Genomic DNA, 17730 nt, shown 5'->3' with positions numbered 1-17730 from the left:
GAAAAGGGGAGTGTATTTAATGACTATTTGGTAATGCTGCATATCAAGCAAGCAAGCAGTCAATCAATCAGCCTTTGAGAATGGTACTTTTATCAGGACAGATAAAAGGAATATACTTTGACAAAGGGTTTGTAGGTATAAGACAGGATTAAAGCAATAAAGGAATGAAATAAAGGACTATACTAGGAGAAGGTTAGACATTAGTGGATAAATAACACCAGGTGAAGAGGCACAAGGACCTATTATAGTAGCAGGAAAGAAGGGAGGGTGTGAACACTGAATAAACCCACCTCTCAATAGTTTTGACCCAGAGAGGAAATATCATATATTCCCAGTTAGGTTTAAATATCTATCCTATCCTACAGGGAAATGGCGGGGGGCGGGGTGGAGAAAGAGGAAGAAAGGACTGACAAAAGGGAAGGCAAAGATGAATGTAAAGTAAAATTTAAGGTAAAATTTAAAAGAAAGGTTAATGGGGCAGGGGAGCAAAACATTGGTGAGGAAGAATAAGAGGAAATGAAAAAGAAAAATATAAATAGGGAAAGATAGCATGGAAGAAAATGTAGAATTAATAATCTTAACAGTAAATGTGAATGGCATGAATTCTCCCATGAAACAGAAGCAGACAACAGAATGGATTAAAAACAAAAATCCTACAATATATTGTTTGCAGGAAAAACATTTGAAGCAGAGAGATACACACAGGGTAAAGGTAAAAGACTGATGCAAAATATATTATGCCTCAGCAGAAATAAAAATCAGGGGTAGCAATCTTGATCTCAGAGAAAGCAAAAACAAAAATAGATCTCATTAAAAGGAATAAGAAAAGAAAATATATCTTCTTAAAAGGCACCATAAGCAATAAAGTTATATAATTATTAAACATATATGCACCAAGTGGTCTAGTATCCAAATTCTTAGAGGAGATGCAGTATGAATTACAGGAAGACATAGACAACAAAACTATAATAGTGGGGGACCTCAACCTCCCTTTCTCAGAATTAGATAAATCTAACCACAAAATAATCAAGAAGGAAGGAAGCTAAGAGGTTGAATAAAATCTTAAGAAATTTAGATATGATGACCTCTGGAGAAAACTTAGTGAGGATAGGAAAGAAGATACCTTTTCATCTACAGTACATGGCACCTATACCAAAATTGACCATGTACTAGGGCAAAAGAACCTTATAATCAAATGCAGAAAGGCAGAAATAATAAGTGCATGATTTCCAGATTATAATGCAATAAAAATTACATGTAATAAAGGACCATGGAAAAATAAACCAAAAAATAATTGGAAATTAGCCTAATTTAAACCTAATTTAAAGAATGAGAGAATCAAACAACAAATCATAGAAATAATCAACCATTTCATCCAAGAAAATGACAATTATGAGACATTATACCAAAATTTATGTAATGTAGTCAAAGCATTTTAGGGGAAATTTAACATCTTTAAATGCTTATATGAATATAATAGAGAAAGAAAGGAGATCAATGAATTGGCCATGCAATTAAAAAAAGAAAAGAAAAAAGAATAAATTAAAGATCTCCATTTAAATACCAAATTAGAAAAGAGAGATAATAAAATTGAAAGCAAGAAAAACAAAAATATAACAAAACGAAGAATGGATTTTATGGCAAAAACAATAAAATAGATAACCTTTGTTTAATCTGGAGCAGTGGATTAGAATAGATATAAAAGAAACAGTAGTAAATGATGATAGCAATCTATTGTTTGATAAACTCAAAAGCATTAGTTTCTGGGATAAGCTTATTTTCTAAAACTGATGGGAAAACTTGAAGATAGTATGGCAAAAACTAGGCATAGACCACATCTTACACCCTATACCAAAATAGGGTCAAAATGGACACAGGATTTAGACATAAAGCATAAACCATAGACCAATTAACAGATCCAGAAATACTCTTATCTGTTGAATCTTTGGAAAAACAAGAAATGGAGCACATTGCAAAATGGATGATTTTGAGTACGTTAAATTAAAAAGGGTTTTATTAAACCAAATGCAGCCAAGATTAGAAGGAAAACAGAAGGCTGGGAAATAATTTTCATAGCTAGGGGTTCTGATAAAGGTCTCATTTCTAAAAATGTAGAAAATCGAATCAAATTTATAAGATTTCAAGTCATTGCCCAATTGATAACTGGTTACAGCATATTAACAGGCAGTTTTCAAATGAAATTAAAGTTATATATAATCATATGAAAAAATGCTCCAAATCATTATTGATTTGAGAAATAGAAATTAAAACTCCTATGTGATACCGCCTCACAGCTATCAGATTGACTAGGATGACAAAAAAAGGGAAAATAATCAATATTGGAGAGGGTGTGGGAAGTTTTGGACATTGATGCACTATTGGTGGAATTATGAAATAATCCAACCATTCTGGAGAGCAATATGGAACTAAATCCAAAGAGTAATAAAACTGATCATACCCTTTGACTTAGCAATACCAATATTAAGCTTATATCCAAAAAATGTGAATCTCCCATGTTCAAAAATATTTATAGTAGTTCTTTTTATTGTGGCAAAGAAATAGAAATTGAGAAGATGGACATCAATTGGGGAATGACTAAATAATTATGGTATATAAATGTGATGGAATACTATTGTTCTATAGGAAACAGTGAATGATCAGACTTTAGAGAATCAGGAAAAGAATTATATGAGCTGAAGCTGAGTGAAGGGAGCAAAAACCACGATAATATTATACACATTAACACCAACATTGTGAGTTGATCAGCTATGATGGATGCAGTTCATCTTAGTAGTTCAGGGATCTAGGACAACCCTGGGACACCTGTTATAGACAAGGCCATCCACATCTAGAGGTTAAAAGACAACCAAAAAACCACAGAATCTAAATGAAGGGAGGGGGTGGAGGGGATGGGTTAAAAAAGGAAGGGTGGTGGAAAAATGTGTTAACTAATGAATATTTTGGTGAATCAATGTTGAAAGGCTTTCATAATATGGAGTTGGAAAAAAGTAAAATTAAAATATCAAAAAAAGATAAGGTTAAAAAGTCACAGGAAACTTTTGTCATTAACTTTGATTTTATTTTCTCTACTAAAGGCAGATCCCAATTCTTTATGGCATGGAGGTGGCCCTGTGTTACCAAAGATTATGACAGTGGAAAGCAAGCCCTGGTACCTAGGTGAAGCAATGGAATGAGTATTGACTTCAGTACTCCTGAAGTCTGGAAGCCTTTAATTCAAATCTGTTGGTAGACACTTTTTAGCTCTGTAACCCTGTGCAAGTCACTCTGTTTCCTTCAGTTTCCTGAGCTGTAAGATGGGGAAAATGGATTTTTGTCTATAGGGTCTTCCTGGCAAAGATAGTAAAATAGTTTGTCATTTCATTCTCCAGTTCTTTTTTTTACATATGAGGAAACTGAGGCAAACAGGGATAAATAACTTGCCCAGAGTTGCTCAGCTAATAAATACCTCAGGTCAGATTTGAATAAATATCTTGCTGACTCCACATCTTATTTCTATCTATTGCACCACCAAACAAATACTTATTCCCTCCCCACTACTTGGCAGGTTTTACTAAACTAAAAAAAAAACAAAACTGAGAAAACAACATTTGCAGCTGTTTTCTTACCTAGTGCCTAAAATACTTATGATTTTTCCATTGCCCACAATTTCTTGGCAATAGACTGTGTCTGTTATCTGAGGACCAATCTAGAATACTTAGATACTTATCACCAAAACGTGATATCAATCACCAAGTGATATTATCAGTGCCTGCCAGATAGTAAATATGTAATAATTGTTGTTTCCTTTCTTCCTTGCTATCTTTGTTTTTTTATCATAATACCTCATGACGACTGCCTGCTTAGGACATGGAAGAATCACAATTTGCCTAAGTGGTAAACATATCTACACTAATAAAATCAGGGATATTTTGGCATATTGAAATACTGAAGAATGATCTTGGTGGGCAGCATGGTACCATGGACAGAACTGAGTCAGAAGAAAAAGTCAGGAATCCTGAATTGTAATTCTGTCTTTATCTTGGACATAACTTTAAATCTCACTAAGTCTTAACTGTAAATTGGGTATAAGAACATCTGATTTACCTAACTCACAGGGTGGTTAGGGGGACCAAAACAATTATGTGCATTAAAACACTTTGAAAAGTAGAAATCCCTAAATGTGTTGTTTTCACTGATAATATAAAATATTAATAAAATAGTGCATGTTAAGTTGCAAGGAAGTACATCATTATTTTATTAATACTTTGATATTGCAATAATGCATTTTTAAAATGAAAGATGAGAGCAACCAGGTGACTCAGTGGATAGAGTACTGGGCTTCAGAAACTCACTCAGCTGTGTGACCCTAGACAAGTGATTTAATCTCTGTTTACTTTAACCCCCTGGAGAAAGAAATGTCAAACCACTCCAGTATCTTAGCCAGGAAACTCTTTATGGGGTCACAAAGAGACAGGCATGCTTAATTGATTGGGAAAAACAGCAAAAATGAAAGGAAAAGGCAAAAACCTGCTAGTACTTTTCCTTCATATGGAGTCCATAAAATCATAGATTTAGAGAACAAAGGGACACTATGAGTCATCAAAATCCAACTTCATATTCTACATAAGGAGACCAATGCCAATAAATATTAAATGCCTGAAATCATACAGGAAACAAGTAGTAGAGCCAGAATTTGAACTTTAGACCTCTGATTCCAAATCTAGTGTCTTTCCATTGTACAACTAATATCTTACTTTAATATATCTGTGATTTTTTCAGTGTAAATCACAACTCATCCATGCCTGCATCTTGTCCAATTTTCAGTCACGCCTTGCTTTAAATCCCATCATAGGGGTCCACTCAACCTGAGGGATGGGGGCAGAAGACTTGTGCTTTATCCCTTGACAATGTGTGAATACTAATGGGAATAACTTAATCCATGGGTTTATATTATATAATTTTTTTAAATCATGTAACAATGAGTGGTAAGAAACTTCCATTAAATAGTATGCATCCCAATTAAGAGGCTTCACAGGAATTCCTACAATTTTATCTCAAATTAAATATTAAAGAAAAAAGTAAAGAAGATAGTAAGTGGCAGTGTCTCCATGCACATTAAGGTCACTCATGTTTAATTGAAACAGTTCTCTGTGGAGTAAGTCTCCTTCTAAGGCATCTAGTTACTGAACTCTTACTGTTCCTCAGTCAACAAGGCTCTTAAGTCTTGACATTCTGTGATATACAAGTAGTTCACAGAAGAATTCTACAGGGTTTATACCACTGCTCACTGGGAGGTCACTTTCTATTATTGGGTGGAAAAAAATTTTAAGCATTTTGTTAAACCAGGTCAGAAGGCCAGGACCTTTCCTTATTTGTAGTTTTCTTTTGTCTACTTTGAGGAAGAAATCATGAAAAATTGAAAATAAGTCAATCTATAAGTTTTTGTTGTTGTTTAGTCATTTGTAGTTATGTCAGACTCTTCATGACCCCCCTTTTTTTTGGATCTTCGTGGCAAAGCTACTAGAATTGTTTGTCATTTCCTCCTTCAGCTTATTTTACAGATGAGGAAACTGAGGTAAATAGGCTTAAGTGAGTTGTCCAGAGTCACACAGAAAGTATCTGAGACCAGCTTTAAATTTAGGAAGATGAGTCTTCCTGACTTCAAGCCTGGCACTCTATTCATCCTGTTGACCTGAGATTAAACAAGTTTAAAATAAGGGGGTCATTGAAACTGGCTTCCATTTTAAACTGTTCCCCATTAGACTGAAATTCTTGAGGTCAAGAATTGTCTTTCTTTTTTGCTTTCATTTGTGTCCCCCAGCCTTAAGTCACATACATTGTTGTTGTTTCCTTTCTTCCTTGATATCTTTGCTATGTTTTTTACCAGATGGCATATATACACACAAAGATGTATAAAATATATGACAAAAATTAGTCTGGGAAGGGAGGGTTTTCACAGTTGGGGTTTCAGGAAATACTTTATGTCATGGAAAGATCTCATTCTATCAGTTCTAGTCTTTTCAAAAGTAGAAGGAATAAGAATTATCCTGGCTTTTTCTTCCACCAAGAGTGTCAGAGGAAGATTTAAGACAGCAGAAAATAGAGGATACAGTAGAACAAAAGATAGAGAAGCTTGATTAACACTTAACATGCCACAAGCTATTATAGTGTCTATAGCCCTCTGGCATAAGAAAGTCTTACAAAGAAGTTATTTGAATTCTCTTGAATATATTTGTACAAATAGAAAACTTCATAGTATTTGAACATATTTCCTTGATGATTCCAGGAAACTGGCTAAAACTGATAATGATGGATCCATGATGTCATTGGTGGGGTTACTCCTTCCTCAAGTATAGATTACAATCTATGCATGCCTTCATATCCAGAATAGTTCTTGCCTATGTCTTTCTAAAAATATACCTTAGATAATATATCCAAAGTGCTTTTTTGGCTTCTCTTAAAATTTTGTGGAGACCAGTATGACAAACTCCGAAGTGAAACAATTGTGCCTTCATATTCAAGAGATTTCATAGATGTACAGTCAGTCAATTAGCTAGCATTTTTAAAGTACCCACCATGTACCAGATACTGTGAAAGAGGACACAAAGAAAGGCAACCCTCCTCCCAAAAAATAACCCCAACTAATCCATGTTTTCAAGGAACTCACAATTTAATGGATATTTCAGTGATCAATTACTCTCTCTTCATTTCTCTCTTACCCCCACCCCCCCATAAAGAGTGGTCAGGATATAATTATGACTATTATAATTGACAAAAATGATATAATTAGGTGAGTTGGGTGTTTGTGACTGAGATTATGAGATATATTCAATACATGTGGACAATAGAAGTAAAATATTGAGAATGAGAGGGGGGAAAGCATTTAAAGGAATGATCTAGCATGATCTTGTAAAAAAAGAGAAAAAATAATTAGAGAATGGTATAGCTGTGGAAATGGTGAGTAAACATAGTAATTTATGACTACATTCAAATGTGGGTTGTAGGCAGTTTAGAGGTATGAGTTGGTATAGATTCCCCCCAAATGTATAGGAGATTATGGGTACAAATCCCTAGAAAGTTGGATTTGCCCCCAGATTGTAGGATCTTGGAGAAAATATAGAACAAAGATAAAATGATGACAAGACTAAACTGCTGACTCTGATCATTTTTCATTTGAAATGTTTTTCCCAGTTCTGGGGATAAAAATTGATGAAATAATTCTATTAGATGTTGTATAACCAACAGGGACACTTCTGAGTTCCTAGTCTTCACACAAGTGGGGAAAAAACCAAAAATCTAGAGAACCAAAACCATCTTAATGCCAGGTATGAATATGCTTTTGAGTATATCCATAACACAGTGAACCTTGAACCTGCTATTTGGTTATCCCTCATTCTCACCACATGACCAATGCCTTCATTATTTATGTATCTTCTCAAAGTCCTATAGTCATCTGAAATTATGATTCATCCATGGTTTGCTAGTGTATAGCATCATCAAGAATATCAAGAATTTTTAAAAATGAACTTTTTGTAAGCAGCAAATAGTTTCAGATAATTTAATGTTCTAAATAACCTCTCATTTTATCTGAATCTAAGCTCAGTTCACCACCCATCAACAGTGATTTTTCAAGATACATGCTGATTTAATGACCTACTCATTTATTTGTATGTCATAATCTGGACCATATGAATTTGTCTTTTTTTTGGATTTTCTTGTATAAATGATTGACCCAATCCCTAAAGGATAATAGATAAATGTATGTGAATATAAATAGGCTACAGAATTTGCCAATGATGACTTGAGTATGACATAAAGATGTAGAATCAGAAAAGGAGGTGAACTGGATATATTGTTAGAATAAAAGTATAATAAATACATAGATTCTGTTCTGCATTAATACCCACAGAATGCTAAAAGAAGTAGAAAATTGCTACAAAATCATGTTAACTCATAGCTCATTGAGTAGATCATTTTTGGGGATTTTTCTAGGAGGATATGAATCAGAATAACACAAGATGATAAGAAATGATTGGATTGTGGTGTTGACCTTTGTAATAAATACATGTGCAGATAGCATTAACCAAAGAAATATTGATATATCACTGCAAAATGAGACACCAAACAAGGAGACAAATATTAACCAAAAATGTTTGCCAATATCATGGTGTCCTATGTGAAGTCAGAATATGAGAAACATTCTCTGGAAATGAAAATTTTTCAGATGGCCTTGTGTTAACAACACAATAGCAATAGCTAACATTTACATAGTGTTTCCTATGTTCCACGCACTGTACTAAACACCTTGCAATTATTATATTATTTGATCCTCAAAACAATTCTGTGAAGTAGGAGCTATTATTATCTCCCTTTTACAGAGGGGAAACTGAAGCAAATAAGAAAAAAAATCCACATAATAGATACATTATATATCATATATACATAGTCTGTAAGATAGGTTTTATTTATACATTTGTCATTTTCTTTATGGACTTATTTCAACTAAACAAATATTAAATATTATGTGGAAGGAACTGTGCCAGCAGGAGATGAAAAGACAAAAATATAACAATCCCTACCATAAAGAAGCTTACATTCCACTGTTTCTACGAAAATGTTAGACTGATCTCTTTTGATTGGTCATGAATCTCATTGAGGAGTCTTTGGAACATTCTAGGGCTTGATGTATATGTCAGTCAAGTCAACATAATCATTTATAAAGCACCTGCAACTTGCTAGGACCTGTGCTGAGCAGTGGGAATACAAAGAAAAATGAAAAATAGTCCCTGACCTTGAGGACCTTACAATCTATTTGAGGGAGACAACTATATATGAAGAAAAGATACACAAGATGAATTAGAGATCTTCTCGGAAGGAAGGCTCTAACAATAAAAAGGATCAGGAAAGGTTTCTTGCAGGTGGGAGACAAAGGAAGCCAAGCATTTGTAGCAGATCATCACCTACACTAGGGAATCCTTTTCCTTTTGGATTCTACACAAGACATTCTCTATAGTAATGGAGGAAAATATTTGGGGATCATGAATCCCCCATTTTATATCTCACAGTATAGTGCAGTGGAAATATAGAGGGATATGACTCCAAAGAGAGGGATTTGGTTCTAATCCTGGCCCTGCCATTTACCATTTGTTTCATTTTGGACAAATCACATAACATTTTTGGATCTGTTTCCTTATCTATAACCAAAAAAGGAACTAAACTAAGTTTTTTTAAATTTATTTTTATTAAAGATATTATTTGAGTTTTACAATTTTCCCCCCAATCTTGCTTCCCTCCCACCCCCATGGAAAGCACTCTGTCAGTCTTTACTTTGTTTCCATGTTGTACCTTGATCCAAATTGGGTGTGATGAGAGAGAAATCATATCCTTAAAGAAGAGAAGTCTAAGAGGTAACAAGATCAGACAATAAGATATCTGTTTTTCCTAAATTAAAGGGAATAGTCCTTGCACTTTGTTCAAATTCCACAGCTCCTTATCTGGATACAGATGGCACTCTCCTTTGCAGACAGCCCAAAATTGTTCACGATTGTTGCACTGATGGAATGAGCAAGTCCTTCAAGGTTGAACATCACTCCCATATTGCTGTTAGGGTGTACAGTATTTTTCTGGTTCTGCTCATCTCACTCAGCATCAGTTCATGCAAATCCCTCCAGGCTTCCCTGAAATCCCATCCCTCCTGGTTTCTAATAGAACAATAGTGTTCCATGACATACATATACCAAAGTTTGCTAAGCCATTCCCCAATTTGCCGCCACAAACAGGGCTGCTATAAATATTTTTGTACAAGTAATGTTTTTACCCTTTTTTATCATCTCTTCAGAGTATAGACTCAGTAGTGTAAACCAAGTGTTTTTTAAGATTACTTTCCAGCTCTAATCCTATAATCTATAACTCTATCAAAGTCATCATAAGTGCATCATAGGAATAAAGTTTTATTTCTATGGTGATTGCATCTATCAAGGAACCTCACATGACCTTAACATATGTGTGGGACACATCTTATTGGAGGAGATACTTTAAGTTTGCACTTTGGTATATCTAGTTAAAATGTTCAAACAATCAGCAAAAAATAAACTCTTAGAATTTTCAAAAATTCCTTTCCTGGTAATATATGGGATATAATCTAAACATGAGTTGGAAACACCATATTGGAAGAGAGCTCCTGAGACTCCCTTTTGTTTTATCAACTCAAATGTTTTTTTAAGTAACAAATGAGAGATACAATGGTCTTATATTTTATACAGCCCCCAGTCTGATGTATCACTTTAAGGGCTCTGTAGAATAGAATTGACAACAGTCTACCTGTGTCCATCCCAAATTTTCACAAGGTTACCTCTGCTCCATGCTTAGACTATTCTCATAAAAATTTCATAGAGATAAAAATGTAGGAATGTGACTCAAGGAACTGGACTTAAAATCAGAAGAAACCTACATCTGAATCCCACCCTTAATACTATCTATCTGAGGAACCATGGGTAATGAAGCTTAACTCCCAAATTTTAGTTTTCAAATCTATAAAATGGGGATAATACCTCTAGTACTTTGTTCATAGGGTTGTTGTGATGATCAAAGAAGAAAACTTTATGAAGTGCTTTCTCATTTAAAAAATTCTATATAAAGAGAAAATCTCAACTTGGTTTGGTCCATCTCTTCTCCTTCCCACCTGCAGCAAGAGATTAACTTTACCTAAAAGGACACAAAGCATCCTCCCAGACCTGATTGACCCAGGTTCCCTGACACAGTTTCCTAGTCACTTAAAGGCATAAAAACTCCCATTCTCATGGAGTATGAACTTCTTTAGCATGGCAGTTTTCTTTAAAAAATGGAAATTCCTGACTTTTATGTCCTGCCCAGTGACCAGATATGTTTCCATATGGAGATGAAGGAGGCTGCCTGCAGAGAAGCTGACTGTCCATTGTGTCTTTGTTGTATAACCCTGCTGTGTTAAGACAAAGTACCCCTTTTGTTAATTGTTCATCAACTTTTTATCACAGTGTAGTATCTGGACTGAGACCACTAGCATTAGAGAAGCCTATAACAAGGGGGTAGGGTGGTAGATAACTGTGAAGTAAAGATGAAAGTCATCAATGCAACATACACAAAATTAAATGCTTCCCCCCCCTCAAAAAAAGGAACTGTCAGACTTTCATAGATTATATTCTATGATAGAACAACATGTTCAACTTCACCAGGTGAGGGAGACACAGGAAAGTCACCTCTATTTGACTTGATGGAGACCGTTGCCACAATATAGACAAAAGCAGACAAGGAAGGAGGGAAGGGCTCATTAGAGGAAAGATTTAACTAATGATAAGAAGTTTTTATTTCAACTAGAGTAACTGAAGGGCAGTAAGGAGCAGAAGAGCATAGCCAAAGCAGCATAGAGGTATTATCCCATTATTCCTTAATAATCTATTCAATTCCACTGCTTGGTGAAACAACAAATTAGGATTACTAACCCCAACTCTAGGTCAACTGTTTAGTAATTGCTGCAGGTGTCACATCCATTAGCAAACCAGAAATAATCCCTCTGTGATTATAGCACCTAAAGAGTTCCATATGCCACAGGAGAACAGAGATTTAAATTATTATGGGCATGTGGCTTTGGGAGGATTCCTAGAAGTGGGAAGAGAAGGAAAGAAAAATTGATAAACTCAGACTTCTAATTCTCTCCACCCAATCCAAACCCTTAGGTCACATCTTTATCAAAGTTTAAACTTTACCCAATGTTAGTGATTCAGCTGCATCTATGTTATTTCCTGCTTGAGAGCAGCCAGGGTAAGAGTGTGAGGTTGGCTGTCACTTTCATTTGCTCTTAGATCATCAGAGCAATTATCTAGAGAAAGGTTGCAGAAGACTCAAGACATATTCTCCACTCTCACTTTTTTTCTTCATAACAGCGTCAATGACCAGGGAGACTGCTAGGTCAACTCTCCTTTCATTCTGTCATCACGGCTTTTAGATTGATTTCTCCTTCCTCCTTCTTCCAAGGCAAAAATCAAAGAATCATTTAGGAAGCAGGAAGTTCATATATGTTAGTTATTTTGGACCTTGGTACTTTTTTTGGGGGAAAATAATTTGTGAATGATTGTGAAGTTCCCAGGCTAGCCCCAGATATATCAATTAAATTACAAGAATCTTAGAACTGAAAGAGGCTCCAGGATTTCGTATTTCAATCCCCTTGTTTTATGGATAAAGAAAGTTGTAATTTGTTTAAAGAAGTAAGAACTACTCAATGGCCCTAGAATTAGAGGAGCTGAATCTAAATTATGTCTCTGATCCTTACTATGGAACTTGGTTATGGCCCCTTAACTTTCCTGGTACTCAGTTTCTTATCTGTGAAATGGGAAGGTTGGAGCAGATGGTTTCTGAGGTCCTTTTCAGCTTTATATTTCTATGACCCTTTGCTATAGGAAGCTTACAGAGTGCTTTCTTTACCATAATGCTAGAAATAAGATGTGAAAATTATTATTGTCCTTATTTTTCAGATGAGCAAATACAGGCTGAAAGATACTAAATGATTTTACTAAGGTCACCAGTTAGCAAGTATCAGAGCAGGGTAGCAATCCCAAGTATTACAACCAACTCCACTAATATCTATAGGGTCCTCTAACATAGCAGCAGAAATTCAAAGGACTCTGACCCCTCCTTTCCAGTCAATCAACCAAAAAAAAAATAACTGTTTTTTAAAATGACACATCAGGTTTCCAGTATTGCTAAGTGCCCCTAAGACATTTATTGAGGTTTCTGAGTAATTTGCATTACTCTGGAATTAGCTGTCAAAAGTCATGATGGAAGTTTAAAAGAATTCACTTGACCTAACCTTGTTAGGAGTGTGGTCTGGAAAACTTTAGGTTGGGTACTAACAAGAAAGAAAAAGTCTTAGTTGCTGCCTAAGGACCCCTTTTGTGTGTAGGCCACAGAGGCTTGTGGGTCTGAATAGGAAAAAAGAATTAAAATTTGGATGATTATCCTTATAGGCATGTTAACCAAGGGAAATCTTTTGGGAAAGCAATAATATAAATGTGCCTATTCCTGTAGGAAGACAAAGCCACAATATTGATTGACAGTTGGAGCACAGCAGATGCAGCAATAGCTCAGCAACAAAGAATAGCAAATGAAAATTAGCTGGGCAGAGCAGAAGATCAGCTGGAGAGGTGAATGGAGAGGTGATGTAAAGGGAATTCCAGGTTTGTGCCAAGGTAATTTCAGGAGGTAGAGGCAAAAAGCAGCAAGGCAGAACTGGTTGACAAGAGATGAAATTGTGGTGCTAGCTTTTATGCAATCTTTCTTTACCTTGGAGTTAGTTTTCTGAGGATTGTTTCCCTTCCCAGTGACACGTGAGAATGGGAAACATTGTACTCTTGTATGTATAGGTACTGAGATTGATAATTCTTTCCCTTGTTATTAATTTTACTATGCTTTCTTAATTAAATACAGCAATATTTTATTTATGATTAGACTAGTCTATTGGTAGAGTCATATTTTTGCCTTTAAAAACTCCCTTCTGAACCTGCGGTGGCAACAGTTTCCAGAGTCAAATAGTACCTGCATTGATTGCATAATAATAACAATAATTTATATTTGTATAATACATTATATTTATATAGCTTTATATTTCTATTATCTTGCCTGATTTTCTCAACAATTTTAAAAACACTAAATATATATACATATATGTGTATATATGTTGTGTAACCCTGCTGTATATATATATATAGTATGTGTCAGCTAGGTGGGCATAGTGGATAGAAAGCTGAACTTGGAGTCAGGAAGGTCTGAATTTGAATACTATCTCAGAAACTTATTAGTCGTGACATTGGCCGAAACACAACTTCTCTCAACCTCATTTCTAAAGTGGGAATAATACCTCACAGGGTTGTGTGAAGATGAAATGAGCTAACACATGTGTAACTAAGGCTAACCAAGCTTGGGGTGGTTTTGGTACTGTTAGCTAGGTATAGCTCCAGATTAATAAAGGATATTATAGTAATGCTGTATGAGACTCTTCAGGATCAACTCCAGAAGTATGGAGAGATAAACAGACAACGATTCTAGAAGTAGAAGTGACTTTTTTAATATGTCTCATTACTGGCTTGCTTCCCTGTTAGAAAATTGGGAAAGATCAGGGCCTCTCTCTTATTTTTGAGTTGAGATATCTTGTTCCCAGGGGAAAGATTCATTCACTCTATGTATTTCTGGTGTATTCTAATCTGTATAACTTCTCCATTTTCTGCTTGCTTTTTGAATAATTGGCTTACTCATTTTGTGATAGAATTTTGTGTAACTGGTAATATGTGGGTTGGTGGCTATAAATTAGGGGTAACACTTCTCACTTAAAGTCTAGTGACCAGGAAAGCAGTTTTTGTTCTGAACCTAAAGCTGTGTCCCAACACTAACAGTATTTCAGGAAAAGAGACCATTATAATTTTTGTTTAGTACCCTTCCTAGAGATAAGAAAACAATCTCATGACCCTTCTCATGTTCTCTTGAAGTCAGAAATTGCAGGCACCCTTAAAGGGGTGGGTAGGATTCCATAAATATTTATCAAATCCTCTCATGGGTCACATTTAGACAATTTATGTAGTACAGACATATTATGGGGACAACACACACATAAATCCTATTCATATAAAACATTTTGCAAACATTGCAGTACCAAAGAAATGCTAGCTATTATTTTTATGTGCAAGGAACTGTGCTATATATGTGTTGAAGATACCCCCAAAAGTTCATAGGATCATAAACCCAGAAAGGACTTCAAAGATAAACTAGTAGGGGTAGCTAGATGGTGCAGTGGATAGAGCACTAGCCCTGAAGTCAGGAGGACCTGAGTTCAAATCCTGCCTCAGACACTTAATAATTACCTAGCTGTGTGACCTTGGGCAAGTCACTTAATCCCATTGCTGTGCCAAAGAAAACCTAACAAAGATCAACTAGTACAATCCCTTTGTTTTATAAATAAAGGAATTGAGATCCACAGAGGGTAAACATCTTAGGTAAGATTTTTTAAAAATTTAATTTACTTTATTTTGAACTTTACAAAATAAACATTTCCATAACAGTAGAATAGAAAAAAAGATGATTGTACATGAAACTACAAATATATTATATATTATATATATTGCTATTTTAAATATGTAATAAAGTTATCACATAACTCAATTTTTTCCTTTTTCATCCTCTCCTCTTGTTTTCTTCCCTAGAGATGTCTATCATTAGACATAAATAGGTGTGTGTGTGTGTGTGTGTGTGTGTGTGTGTGTGTATGTATAATCATTCTATTTATCAGTTCTTTCTCCAGCAGATAGCATTGTCCTTCATAGGTCCTTTGTCTTTAATTTAGGTATTTATAATAGTCAAAATGACTTAATCTCTCAAAGTTTTTCCTTAAACAACACTGTGACTACTGTATATATTACTCTCTTGGTTCTTTTCATTTTTTCTTCATTATTTTGTGCAAATCTACCCGTGTTTTTCTAAGCTCATCAAGCTTATCAGTTCTTGTTAGCACAGCAAAGGGAAACAAGATAAGAGACATGTTGAAGAGTCACTTCTATCACAATTATATATATATATATGTATATATATATATATATATATATATATATATATGTATGTATTCATACTTGTTCAACCACTCCCCCAACTGACAGGCATCCCCACAATTTCCAGTTCTTTGCCACTCCACAATTTCTGATTCTTTGCCACCACAAAGAGTGCTGCTATAAATATTTTAGAATATATAGGTTCTTTTTCTTTTTCCCTAATCATCTTTGGAAACAGATTGAGTAGTGATGTTATTGGATCAGAGGGTATAGGCAGTTTAACAACTCCCTGAGAGTTGGAAAGTTTGGAGAATAGACTATTCTCCAAAATAGTTGGATTGGTTCACAGTTCCAACTGTGAATTAGTATCCCATATTTTTTTTTACATCCTCTCTAACATTTGATCCCAAGTTCTCTGATTCCACAACTTATATCTGTTCTAATATAGGAAATCCCTTCTAGCTTTCAAAATCTGTGGTCCTAACTTATATAACATGACACAAGATCTCAGTGATGCTAAAAGGCCTATCTGGACAATAATATTCCTCTAGTAACTTGTCATTAGAATGGGAACTCCTTGAGGGTAGGGATTATTTTAGCCTATCTTTTTGTTTATGACACTTGGCACAGAATAAATGCCTAATAAATGCTTGATTTTTTATTTGTGTTTGTGATTTTGGAGGCAGTTGGGGGTAAATTACTTGCTCAGGGTCAGACATCTATTGGCATCTAAGTTCAAATGGACTTGAGTCCTTCTGACTCTGGTACCAGTCTTCTAGCCACTATGCCACCTTGCTGCTCCCTAGACTTGTTGACAGCCATAATGCCTGAAAAGCTTTGTCAGAAGGTCATTTGAATTTGAACATGATAAACATTTTCAAGTTAAAAAACACATTATTTCCTACTTGGACATGAGCTGAGAGCAGGGAATAAAAATATATTAAATTTTGTTATGGAGAAATAGTAGTGATAGTTCTGAAACATAGATTCTACCAGTCAGGAGAGGCTTGAAGGGGGCAACCAGGGTGATTACATGAGGAGGCTTGGAACCTTAAGTAAAGGAAAATGCTCTGTGTTAGAAAAGGAAGTAGTTTGAGTATGGAGACAAAGTTAACCAGCTCACATTTTTGTTTAGGTCTGCCATTGGCATGGACTATTTCCTGAGAGCCTGTAATGTCTACTATTAAAGCCCAATTTGGCAGTGCTCATCTGGATAGCAAAGTGATATATTTTTGCAGACACAAATGGTAGACTATACTCACATCCTGTCTTCTTATATCTATATATGTATTCATCATTAAAAATGTCTTTATCCCATAGATTCATAGATAGACCCATCACAAAATATATTGACAAATATGAGATTAAATCAGGAAGCATGGAACTTATGAAATATGAAAATGTTAATTTGTATTGCTTATTCTAGAGAAAGAGCTTAAATAAATGAGGCAGAAACAAAAAGAAAAATACACAGCAACTAAAAGATGTAATTAAAGATAATAAAGCTAATAAATATAAAGAAAGGAGAAACAAAAGAAAATACATAACTACAGATGTGTAATTAAAGTTAATAAAGCTAATAAATATCAAAAAAGCAGAAACAAATGAAAAATACTCACAGAGATATAATTAAAGATAATAAAGCTATAAAACAATAGTAAATCTATGTTAAATAGATGGAAAGTATGTTTAAAAGGCATCACAGAAATAAACAGAATAATTTATAACTAATGTAAATTCAAAATAAACATCTTTTGTTAAGGTTGTGAAATATTTTTGTTCTAAGGGTCTGCCCAGTATATGAGTGGTAAGGATCTAAGAAGTAACTTTGATTTTTACAGTCTTGCAAAGATGACTTGTAATCTCTCTCTCTCTCTCTCTCTCTCTCTCTCTCTCTCTCTCTCTCTCTCCGTCTCTGTCTCTGTATCTGTCTCTCTTTGCAATTGTTTGTTTCATTCTCTCTTTCACTCTTTCTTCATTCCTTCTTAACTGTTGTATATCTGTCTTCTCTTTCCAACTCTTCTTTAGCAACAGTTTTGAAAAACTATTGGGAGATGTGATCATGGGGAACTCAATCCCTGGATTAATGCATATGTATTCCTCCCTCAGAGTCTGTGGAAGATGAGAGAGCATGATGACCTGATGATGTTTTCCAGGAATATAC

The sequence above is a fragment of the Macrotis lagotis genome, chromosome 4 (genome assembly GCF_037893015.1).
Source record: "Macrotis lagotis isolate mMagLag1 chromosome 4, bilby.v1.9.chrom.fasta, whole genome shotgun sequence".
In the NCBI taxonomy this organism is placed as follows: domain Eukaryota; kingdom Metazoa; phylum Chordata; class Mammalia; order Peramelemorphia; family Peramelidae; genus Macrotis; species Macrotis lagotis.
The sequence above is the reverse complement of the archived record's forward strand: the minus strand, read 5'-3'. Positions refer to the sequence as shown.